We start from the raw sequence: 11318 nt of genomic DNA on the forward strand, positions 1-11318 counted from the left end.
GACCATATCCTGATACTCTTTTGGCACGCTTTAAAAGCGTGGCCAAAAGGTTTTAAAAAGAAAAACCTAATAACCCGCCCCAAACCCAATAACCACTGAATCCTAACCTAAAACTTTGCCAATAGATCCCCACCCTTCATCGAGACTCTCTCACTCTCAACTCTTACACCGTCAGTCTCAACTTTGGCAACCTCCCCTTGCTGCGCCATTTTGAGGATTTGAGGATTTGATGGTGACTCCCTTGGCGCTCACCGTCTGTCACGGAGGGAGCGCCGGAGCTGTCACGGAGGGAGCGCCGGAGCTTCTCCCGAAAGAGAAGGATTCAGAAGGCAGCGAAGGTGGAAATGAACAAGGACAACAAGGGAAGGTGTCAGAGGGAGAAGAACGAGCTAGCGAATCGCCTTGCGAAACTGAGTCTCAGCACGGCATGATGAAGAGTTCAGATAAACCTCCGAAGGGGTCAAATTCAGGAACCCTAGCTACTGAATCACCTGTTGTGAACAATCGGAGTGATGTTTCCTATGATTTTCCATAGGACAATCACTTTGCTCCGCCGTTCCGATCTCATCGCCTTCCTTCGGTTGCTTCATTCAGGACATGCCTAATGGATACTCCAAGGTGAAATTCAAATTTGGCTATACTTTGATATTGTCATAACATGCATATTAGTCACTCTGCTAATAGGTTATTGTTATTATCAGGTGACTTGGGTTGAACATGTAGAGATCGAAGACAAAACTCTGGTTCATCGTCTTTTCCGGAATCTTGTTTATAATGGAATGGCATTTGGAGCTCAGAGATGGCTTGCCGTGCTGCAGAGGATGTGTGAAAGATTGGCTTGTTTAACGGTAACAGAAAATTCCACTAGGGACCTTGGAGGAGGTAAGTAACTATATATTCATTACAAATTTTGATCAACGTGTTTTATATTGATTATATTCCCCAATTGCTTAAACTTTTTGAATGTGTTAAATTAAACTCAATGGTTTTTTTCTTTTGTTTTTGTGCAGTGATTCCTTCTCCAGAGGGAAAGAGGAGCATGATGAGGCTTGCACAAAGAAAACAGTTTTGAGATCTTGACACACTTCAAGTTCCATTGAAAACAGTTTCTAATGGTTCAGAAACTTTCAGAGGCTCTCTCTTATTTTGTTGTGGTGGTAATCAATGTGTAGAAGGGAGTGGTGTTCTTCTCTTAGGAGTGGGACTTGAATGCCCTCTCATCAAAGAAAGGCTCTCATTATTTACTCCTGCTGCTGTTGTTGCTGGTGTGGGCTAGTAGGAGCTGCTTCTGTTTTTTTTTTTTCATTTTTTTCAAGGGATCATCAAAGGCTGGTTGGTGTCATTAGTTACATTATTTCACACCAACTATCATATTTTCAAGTTTCAGTTCCTTTTATTTGATTGGAGGGTTTGTGGGAAAGGTACTTTTATTTTATTTTATTTTAACTTCTTTGTTTGGGGATATTTTTGTCTGCATTAGAATCTTTTATTAAGCTCTTAGTTTCTTTACCTTTGTTTTGGTGGAACGGGGCTTAATGTCTTGTTTTATACCAATCTCAATGAATTACCTTAGTTTGCTTATATTTTCTTTTTCTTTTGCAAATGATGATTAAAATTTAGGTAAAGGTGTGCCATATCCTGTTTTTTGTTTCTGTGGAGTACTCAGAATGTGCAGATATTGCTGGGACTCCTCCTTATGGATATTGCCAGGTAAGCAGGTTTTTCATTCCTTCAATTCTTATTTCCACTTTATATTAATTTTTGAATACGCCCATTTCCTTGAGATGAATTTCAAGGCCTTATTTTTAATCTTTAACATGAAGTTGGAGAACTGTCTTGTACTCTTGTCTGGGAGAGGTTGATTCTTTTTAACTGCCAATTTGAAGAATTGTTTGTTAAATAACTTTTTTCTTCCTTAGTTGGTACTTTGGCAGACTCTTCCTTTTTGGATTCTAATTTCACCATAAATTGCTTCTTTTGTTGCATGAAAGTGTCATGTTTTTATAACAGCTAAGTCTTAGTTCCAAAAGGTGAGGATGATACATATCCAACAATACATCTAACAATGTCTTACTGTCTTATTAAACAAGATTGAATTCGGTAACAAGCTCTTTTATGCAGAGTGCTAGGGTTCTAGAATTATAATTATTATCATGTTCACTGCTACTTTTTGTTTAGTTTATGTTTGTTCTAGGATTTGGCTTTTAATACTTGCAGAATTATTATGCAGAGTGCTGTTTCTGGGCTGAATAGAGGTCTTGCTGCAAATGAGGATGATTTGAGAAAGGCGGATGTTGTGGCTAAGGAACTCGAAACTGCCGGAGGACTAGTTGATCTCTTGGCTGACCTCGATAAATTGCAAGGAAGATGGAGATTGATATATAGCAGTGCATTCTCATCTCGTACTCTAGGCGGCAGCCGGCCTGGACCTCCCACCGAAAACTCCTTCTTGTAACTCTTGGACAGGTCTGTTTCTGAAATATATTTGAAAATGATTCATAATTGTTGAGCAAGTTGCAGATTCTTATAGAAGTCTATTATCAAAAGTAAAAGTAATACTTTTATGGACATATTTTGAAAATGATTTGGTTTGTCATCAGCACTTTGTTCAGCAATTAGATCATGATCAGTGTCACTTCCATCTTGTGTTTGGGATAGTTATTTTGTTCCATTATGCAGTGACAGAAGTTCCTGATAATGTTTTCCTTCTAGAAGGATGCCCTCATGACTGGTTGTTTCCTCAATGTTCTGCCATGGTGAGTTGAAATTTACACTTCTAAGGTTATTTGGGAAAGAAAAAGAATAAAAAAATGCTTATAACGCCAGTGATCAACTGGAGATAATTTAATTTCTGCACAAAATGCAGGTGCATCATGGTGGAGCTAGAACCACTACTACAAGACTAAAAGCTGGGGTAATGTTCAATATTGTAGCAACCATCAAAAGAAGTTCCAAATTGCAGTGTCTAGAAGAGATTCTTTGTCCTTTTCTTGTCTTCCTTCATTCAATGCTATTCACAAAACAGTTCCTTTAGCTGCTTCAATTGCAATTCTTCTCTGGTCCCCCCTGGTACTTTTTTCTTAGACCTTTGCTTGTTTGTTATTTCTATAGCAAAATTGTCAAAGACATTACTATAGAAATACCTAAAAAAAATTAATGTTTTTCCCCTCTTGATGAAAAGTGTTTTATTGAAATTCTAATTTTTCGATATTTATCGTTATGGGAAGTAGTATTTGCTTGTTTCTGCATATTCTTCTAGTAAATATTTTGAATTATGTTTGCTCTCCAATAATGTTGTATATTAATTTAGCCCTTTGATATTAAAATAAGTATTAGTAATTAATTTAGACATTTGCTTTGCTAATATAGTTCTCCTGGGTGATTTTTGAACAGGATTTTGAATTGTGCAATATTTGGCCATGAAAGTGAGTTATCCCATATCCTGCCAAAATCAGCAACGAGAGAAGCAATGCTTGTGAGGGCCAACACCCTTCTTCGAGGGTACTCTGGCATCAGATTTGAAATCTTAGAAGCTATCACCAAACTCCTCAACAACAATCTTAGAAGTTGTATTGTTTTTGTATTTTTCTTCAGTTTTTAGTTTTGGAATTTGAACTGGAGATTTATTTTGTATTTGAGTATTAGTTTTTTAATGTATAAAATAATTATAGCAAAAATTATGTATGTCACTAATTATTATTTGATTTGTCTTGTAATAAAAATTGCATACTATATTTATAAGTTTGGTAATAAAAAAGAACCGAAAAATTTATATTTTGTATCGATGAAGGTAAAAATCAGAAAAATAATTTTTTTTTTTTTAATTTTATAAGGCTATTGCCATGTTTTTAAAGCGTGACCGTATCACTGGCTAAGCGTGGCCGTATCTCGCTATCGCCACGCTTCAAAAGCGTGGCCATATCTCTCTCTATCGCCACGCTTTGAAAGCGTGGCCATATCTCTCTCTATTGCCACGCTTCAAAAGCGTGGCCATATCTCCTATATGGCCACGCTTTTAAAGTGTGACCATATCTCCCACATACGGCCACGCTTTAATGGGTGGCCATTTGTAAAAAGCGTGGCAAAAGAAAAAGCGTGGCGATAGGTCACCAAAAACGTGGCGGTAGCTCAAAAAGCGTGGCAATAGAGCTGTTTTCTTGTAGTGATGGTATTTGACAAAGATTTACAAAGATTGTAATTTGAAGGAAAAATGATATCAAAAGAAATGGATTTTTTCATCTACCATGATTTGTCGAAGAGTGAGGATCGATAGATAATGTATTAGAATTGTCGATACATTTCAAAGGCGGTTATTTGATTCTGCACTTGGCAGAAACAGTTACCTTATGTCTGTTTAGGGAAGATATGTGACAGCACAAGGTTGGTCGAAAGTATCTATAAATAGAGAAGCAGTTAAAGATAAAAGGCTAGAATTTGTTTTCAAAAAGCACTCAGTACATTCACATCTCAGTAAATTTTTGAGTCTTCTACGAATTCATTTTCTGTAAAATTCTTTCCATGTCTTTTCTTTTCTTTTAAATTACTTATAATTTTTTTTACAATTTACTTTTTCTTCGTAGAGTTTTTTCTTCTTATTAAAATTTTGTATTGTCTTTTTAAATTCAAAGTCATTCGACTATATTAAAGACATTTATTACTTTCTTTTAATTTGAAATCATTTATTCTATTTTCTGTAATTTAAAATTCAAATAATTCAATTTTTGTTTACATTTAAAATATTTCTCTCTTTTATTTGTTTAAAATGAAGTCTTTAGTGTGATTTTCAAACCTAATATTCATAAAAAAAAATAGATTTTGTTTTATCATAAATATCAAACCGATCTAGTTCGAGTCTCTTATTTTAAGTCACCAAAAAAAAAAAAAAAAACCGATCTAAATTTGTATAATCTGCAAAGAAAAATATACTATAATAAAAGTGTTACTAAAGATCTTTACCGATCGAATACCGACAAAACCCTTTTTATTAACAATAATTTTTTTTTATGTAGCTTTTATATTTAGTGCACTCGACTCTTGTTGGTCACAGCCTTGCTTTCATATAAGTAAGAGATTATTATATAAGATAATAAAAAATAGTAGAGTCACACGTAACGCGAGAACCCTTTTATTTATATGGGGTCACAATAAATATGGACATGGATTATATTATCGTAATGAACGAGCTTAGTAAAAAAGATAACCTTTTGATCCTTAGAATATGTGTTCATATTATTGCACCGTCGCTCGTCCACCGAACTTTCCGATAGACAGGTGTTCATACGGACATACATGATGCTGGATCGAGGAAGATTAACACAGAGTTTATCTCTTTAGTTGTGATAACGACTATACAACATAATTAAACTAATCAAAGGTTTTCTGAATTAAGACATGTGACACAAATGCAATTTATTATTATTCCATCGAGGGTGATGTTCACTAGATTTGATTACCAATGATTGACTTTAAGGGAATTATATGTAATAATAAAAGAGTAAATAATTATTTTTTTATCAAAAAAATTTAGACACTAACAAATCTAATCATATGATATCTATAAAAAATATATTTTATTTGATAAAATTACCTAAATTTTAAAAAATAATTTAAATTTTTAAATTAACCCTCTTGACTTAACATATAACTTAACCTGAATTCCCAAACTTCAACCCTCTTTTTATTTCCTCTTTGAATCTACTACCGCATCAACGCCCATATCTTGGATGTCATATATTCATTGTGCATTCAAAATGACACAACCGTCAGCACCTTTTTTCTAATATTTGTCAACTATAACGCCTTCATGACATAGAACTAACACCTACTAACTTCTTTGCATTATATTTTTTCAATTTCTCTCCTCTTTACAAGGGCAACAAATCCAAAATAATAATAATAATAATAATAATAATAATAATAATAATAATAGATGTGTGTTGTTGGAATTAACAAAAAAATAGAATTTTTTTTTCAGCTTTTCTCCTCTTTATAAGGGGAACGAATCCAAAAAAAATTGGATGCGTATTGTTAGAATTAACAAGAAAGTAGATTTTGTTACACCTTAAAGACCAAGGCCAAAGCCGAAACACCTTTTGGATATGATGAAGAATAGGAAATTAAAGTTATTGAAATGAAGACCACTGATACGATGTGAATAAAATTAACTTATCTCAGAAACTCGAGGTTGAGGTTGAAAATCAAGAAGATGGGTTGAAAAAGCATTGAAGTTGTTGAAAAATGAACAAGACATAATGTATACTGGAGGTGTGTGTTGCGATGATCAGTGGCGGAGCTTCATTCAGATAAGGGGGCCATGACCCCCAAATTTTTTATAAAAAAATTAGTAGTACTTCATCAAAAATGAAAAATAGTTCAATTGGTTTAAATGTTTTATTATAACTTGAAGTATCCAAGTTCAATTCACATCTCATACATTTATTGTATAATAATTTTTAGTGAGTGGGCCTTTGTTAACTTCACAACACATTAAAATTAAAAGATAAAATCAAATCAAATCAAAAAAATTATCTAACAAAAAAAATAAGAATAACAAAAATCATCTAATAATCAAATCAAATAAAAAAAGATCATCTAATAAAATAAAAGATATCTAATAATCAAATCAAATAAAAAAAAATAACTATAAAAACACAAAAGATAACCTTTGGTTCTCAAAACACACGCTATGCTAATGCCACTGCTTTGCTTTGCTTCTCAAAAAATTAGGTATTTTTTATTTATTTATTTAATTTAATATTATTTTATATTTTATTATTTATTTAATTTAATTTTTTATATGATAAAAATATTATAATATTTAATAAGTATTGATATTATTGTATTTTAATAAATTTATAAAAAAATTCAATAAATATTATAAATTTTAATATTTATCCTTCTAACTTTTTTTTACATATTTTACAGAATATATATTCAAATTTTTATACAAAATAATGATGAAAAATCAAAGAATTGATGCATTTTTTAAGAGGAAGGCTAATATTCAAGAAGGAGAACATATAACTTCTACAATATCAACACTTGTAGATAGTTCTTCTACTATAATGAATCACGAAGAAACTGAGATACAACCTCCAAAAGTTCAAAGAGTTGCATCTGATGAGTTTGATCTTAATTTTTTGGAACGAGACCCTGAAAAACGGCTTCAAATTTGGCAATATCACCCAAACCAGAGAGATGAGGTTAGACGAGCTTATCTTAAATGGGGTCCATATCAAAAGCATCTTGACAATTATCCTTTATCTGGTACGAAGCATCCAAGACGATTTCAATATGCTTGGTTTGGTATTTTTCCTTCATGGTTAGAGTATTCACCTTCTGAAGATGCTGCATATTGTTTATTTTGTTATTTGGTTAGCAAAAAACCTAGTGGACGTAATGGGTCAGATATTTTTATTAGTAAAGGGTTTAGAAATTGGAAAAAAGTTAATGATGGAAAGAATTGTGCTTTTCTTAAACATATTGGAGATCCTTGCTCACCACACAATAATGCAGTTGGAGCATGTCTAGATTTATTGAATCAGGCAAGTCACATCCAAAATGTAATTGAGGATCATACTTCTGAGGAAATTCAAAAGAATCGATTGCGTCTAAAATCCTCCATTGATGCAACTCGTTGGCTTACATTTCAAGCTTGTGCTTTCAGAGGCCATGATGAGACTCCAGAATAAAAAAGTCGAGGTAATTTTCTTGAAATGATAAAACTCATAGCATCTTACAATGATGAAGTTGCAAGAACTGTGTTAGAAAATGCTCCATATAATGCTAAATATACTTCACATCAAATTCAAAAAGAAATCTTGCATATACTCTCAAACAAGGTGAGAAAGCATATTTGTGAAGAAATTGGAGATTCCAAGTTTTGCATTGTAGTAGATGAAGCTCGTGATGAATCCAAAAGAGAACAAATGGCACTTATTTTGAGATTTGTTGATATACATGGTTTTATTCAAGAGCGTTTTCTTGATCTTGTACATGTCAAAGATACTACATCATTAACTCTAAAACAAGAATTGTGCGGCATTCTTTCTCGACATGGTCTTGATGTCTCTAATATTCGTGGTCAAGGATATGATGGCGCCAGCAACATGAGAGGAGAATGGAATGGGTTACAAGCATTATTCTTAAAAGATTGTCCTTATGCTTACTATATCCACTGTTTTGCTCACCGATTACAACTTGCATTAGTTGCTGCATCAAGAGAAGTTATTCCTGTGCATCAGTTTTTTTCAAAATTGACTTTCATCGTCAATATCATTTGTTCTTCTAGTAAGCGACATGATGAGTTACATGCTGCCAAGACAGATGAAATTGTCCATTTATTAGAGATTGATGAACTTGAAACTGGTAAAGGGGCAAATCAAATTGGTACTTTGAAACGAGCAGGTGATACTCGATGGAGTTCTCATTTCTCTTCTGTTTGTAGTTTGATAAATATGTATGGTGCAACGTTGACTGTTTTACAAAAGATTATTGTTGATGGATCAACTTATTCTCAGCGTGGTGATGCAGATAGTGCTTACAATACCCTGACATCATTTGAGTTTGTATTGATCTTGCATTTGATGAAAGATATGATGGGAATAACTGATATTCTTTGTCAAGCTTTACAAAAGCAGTCTCAAGACATAGTTAATGCTGTGCAACTAGTTCATTCTACAAAAACACTTATCCAAAGCATGAGAGATGACAGATGGGAGGAATTATTAAAAAATGTGAAATCATTTTGTGAGCAACATGATATTCTAATTCCTGATTTAACTGCTTCTTATGTTGCAAGGTAAGGACGCTCGCGTCACCAAAAAGATCATATTACAGTTGAGCATTATTTTAGAGTGGAGATATTTTTAGTCACAATTAATAAGCAATTACAAGAGTTAAATAGCAGATTTAATGATCAAGTAATGGATCTACTAAGTCTGAGCTCTACTCTCATGCCTAAGGATGCTTACAAAAATTTTAACATTGCTAAGATTTCTACTCTTGTTGATAGCTACTATCCCGAAGACTTTACTGAACAAGAGAAGATTAATTTGCCTTTTCAGCTTCAGCATTTTATTCTTGATGTTCGTCAGCATCCAGAAATGAAGAATTTGTCAACTATTCATGAACTGTGTAGATGTTTAGCAGAAACAAAAAAGTCAAAAGTGTATTACTTGATTGATAGATTGATTCGTCTGATATTAACTCTTCCAGTTTCTACAGCTACTACAGAGCGATCATTTTCAGCAATGAAAATAATAAAGACAAGGTTAATCTTGCGGATAGTTTGGTTATTTACATTGAGAAAGAAATTGCTGAAAAGTTTAGTTCTGACTCAATTATTGAAGATTTTAAGTCATTAAAAATTCGAAGAGTACCATTATAAACTATTTTATATTTTTTATCTGTAGAATTATTTATTTATTATCTTATTAGTAACAAATTTAAAGAATAATTATATTTATAAATTTTATTTTGATATAAATATTATTATTAAATTTTTATGTTAAGTTTCTGGCTCCCCAAAATTTTGGTTCAAGCTCTGCCACTGGCGATGATGGTGCCATGGTGGAGTTCAGCTATAGCTAGAGAATAAAGAAAGGGTTAAAGTTTGGAAAGGGCAAAGGAGGTTAGCGTGATTAGGGGAAGGAAAGAGGATGTGAAATCGGTTATAATGGTAAAAGTTAAAAAGTAAGAGTAGGATAAGATAGATTATAGTTAGAAATTGGATTAGATTAGAGTAGATTAAGAGAGGATAATTTGAAATTTTTAAATAATTTTTTAAAATTTGCTTAATTTTGTTGATCAAAATCTATTTTTTATGGGTATAAATTATAAAGTATATTTTAATTTTTTGTGGATAAATTTGTGAATAATTAAATTTTTATAGTTAAAAATAATTATTTATTTATAATAAAATATTTAATCAATACTCCTGATAGCAGATATTTTAAAATAATTGAAACAATGAAAACTAAAGTATTGTTATTCGTATATTAAATTTTTAAATATTTTTAGAAAATAAAAAAATATTTGTAGACAAAAACGCAAAGACTTATACAAAAAGTTAAAGACGTTAATTATTTTAATAGAAATTTCACGAAAAAATATTACATAAATTATATTTATTCTCTAGAATTTATCATAAATATAACCGAATTTTTTTTATCTTTAACTTTCACACATCAATCTTCATCAGATCATCAGATCTCCAAATGAAACCCTTCTATCCTACTAATACTAAAAGTGTTTGTGTTTCTATATGCTTTTCTACTTTTTTTTTTCCTACATGACATGTATGTATTTTTTACATGACTTGTATGTATGTGTATCCACTTATATATGAATGTTAATATTTCACAAAATCATATAAATTTAAATTTTATAATACTTGAATAATTTTTATTTTTTACTATTAAATTATAAATATTCTTAATATTTAGAATACACACTGATGCATATTTTATTTTTTTTTTTAAAAAAAAACTTCACCTTGGGTTGACTTTAATGTAAATATAATGCTCGATATTTTTTTTTTTGAAAAAATAAAAGAAGTTCTTCATTATTTCGACCTGTTTCAAGTTTAGTAAGTTGCAATAGATTTAGATCAAATTTGGAAGGTTAAAACACTAATTCTTACTTTATAGTGGCAACGAAAAAAATTTTAATGTCAAAGCAAGTTTTTTAGCTTTGAGAAAACAGCAGATTAAAATCCGAATTCACAAAGGCACATCATTCTAAGACAATTAACATACACACTACCATATTTTTTCACAAGGGCACATCATAACTATGGTTATTTATAGTTTTTGAAAATGACTTAAAAAAATTTTTTTGTCACGGTTTTTTTAAAAAAAGTAAACATAAAGTACTTTTATGGTCACGGTTTTATAGGTGACATAACGGAGTTTATGATTACGATTCTATAAAAAGGTGACCAAAAATGGATATAAGGTCACGGCTTTTGAAGGTGACCTAAAGGTATCTGCTCCGAGAGTTACCTGAAACGGTGATTTAGGCCTGAACGTGAGGTCAATGTTACTTCTAAGCTAGCGTCTAACTTGTACTGGTGCCGAGGTGCCGCCGTCCGAGTTCTTCGTGAGAAGGTGAGTAGTGGTACTTGCAAGAGACTCTGATACTTAAGTTAGCAAAGGCTTTAGGCAGGTTTTTAGTAGATTGGGTTTTGAATATACTTTAGTGTGTCAGTGTATTTATAGTAGAATAGATAACCACATTTTTAGAGTAGTTTCACTTTTGATGGTGGATGGCTATTCCCTTTTGATAGAAAAGTTGTTGAGATTTCCCTTCTAGAGGGA

At 31.9% G+C, this 11318-nt stretch overlaps 1 pseudogene; it reads left to right on the forward strand.

The window, feature by feature from the left end:
• The first annotated feature begins 6956 nt into the window (after window positions 1-6956).
• On the forward strand, window positions 6957-9388 carry LOC107615840 (uncharacterized; annotated as a pseudogene).
• Window positions 9389-11318: the final 1930 nt, after the last annotated feature.

Source organism: Arachis ipaensis, chromosome B9 (genome assembly GCF_059453495.1).
Source record: "Arachis ipaensis isolate K30076 ecotype BB chromosome B9, ASM5945349v1, whole genome shotgun sequence".
Lineage (NCBI taxonomy): Eukaryota > Viridiplantae > Streptophyta > Magnoliopsida > Fabales > Fabaceae > Arachis > Arachis ipaensis.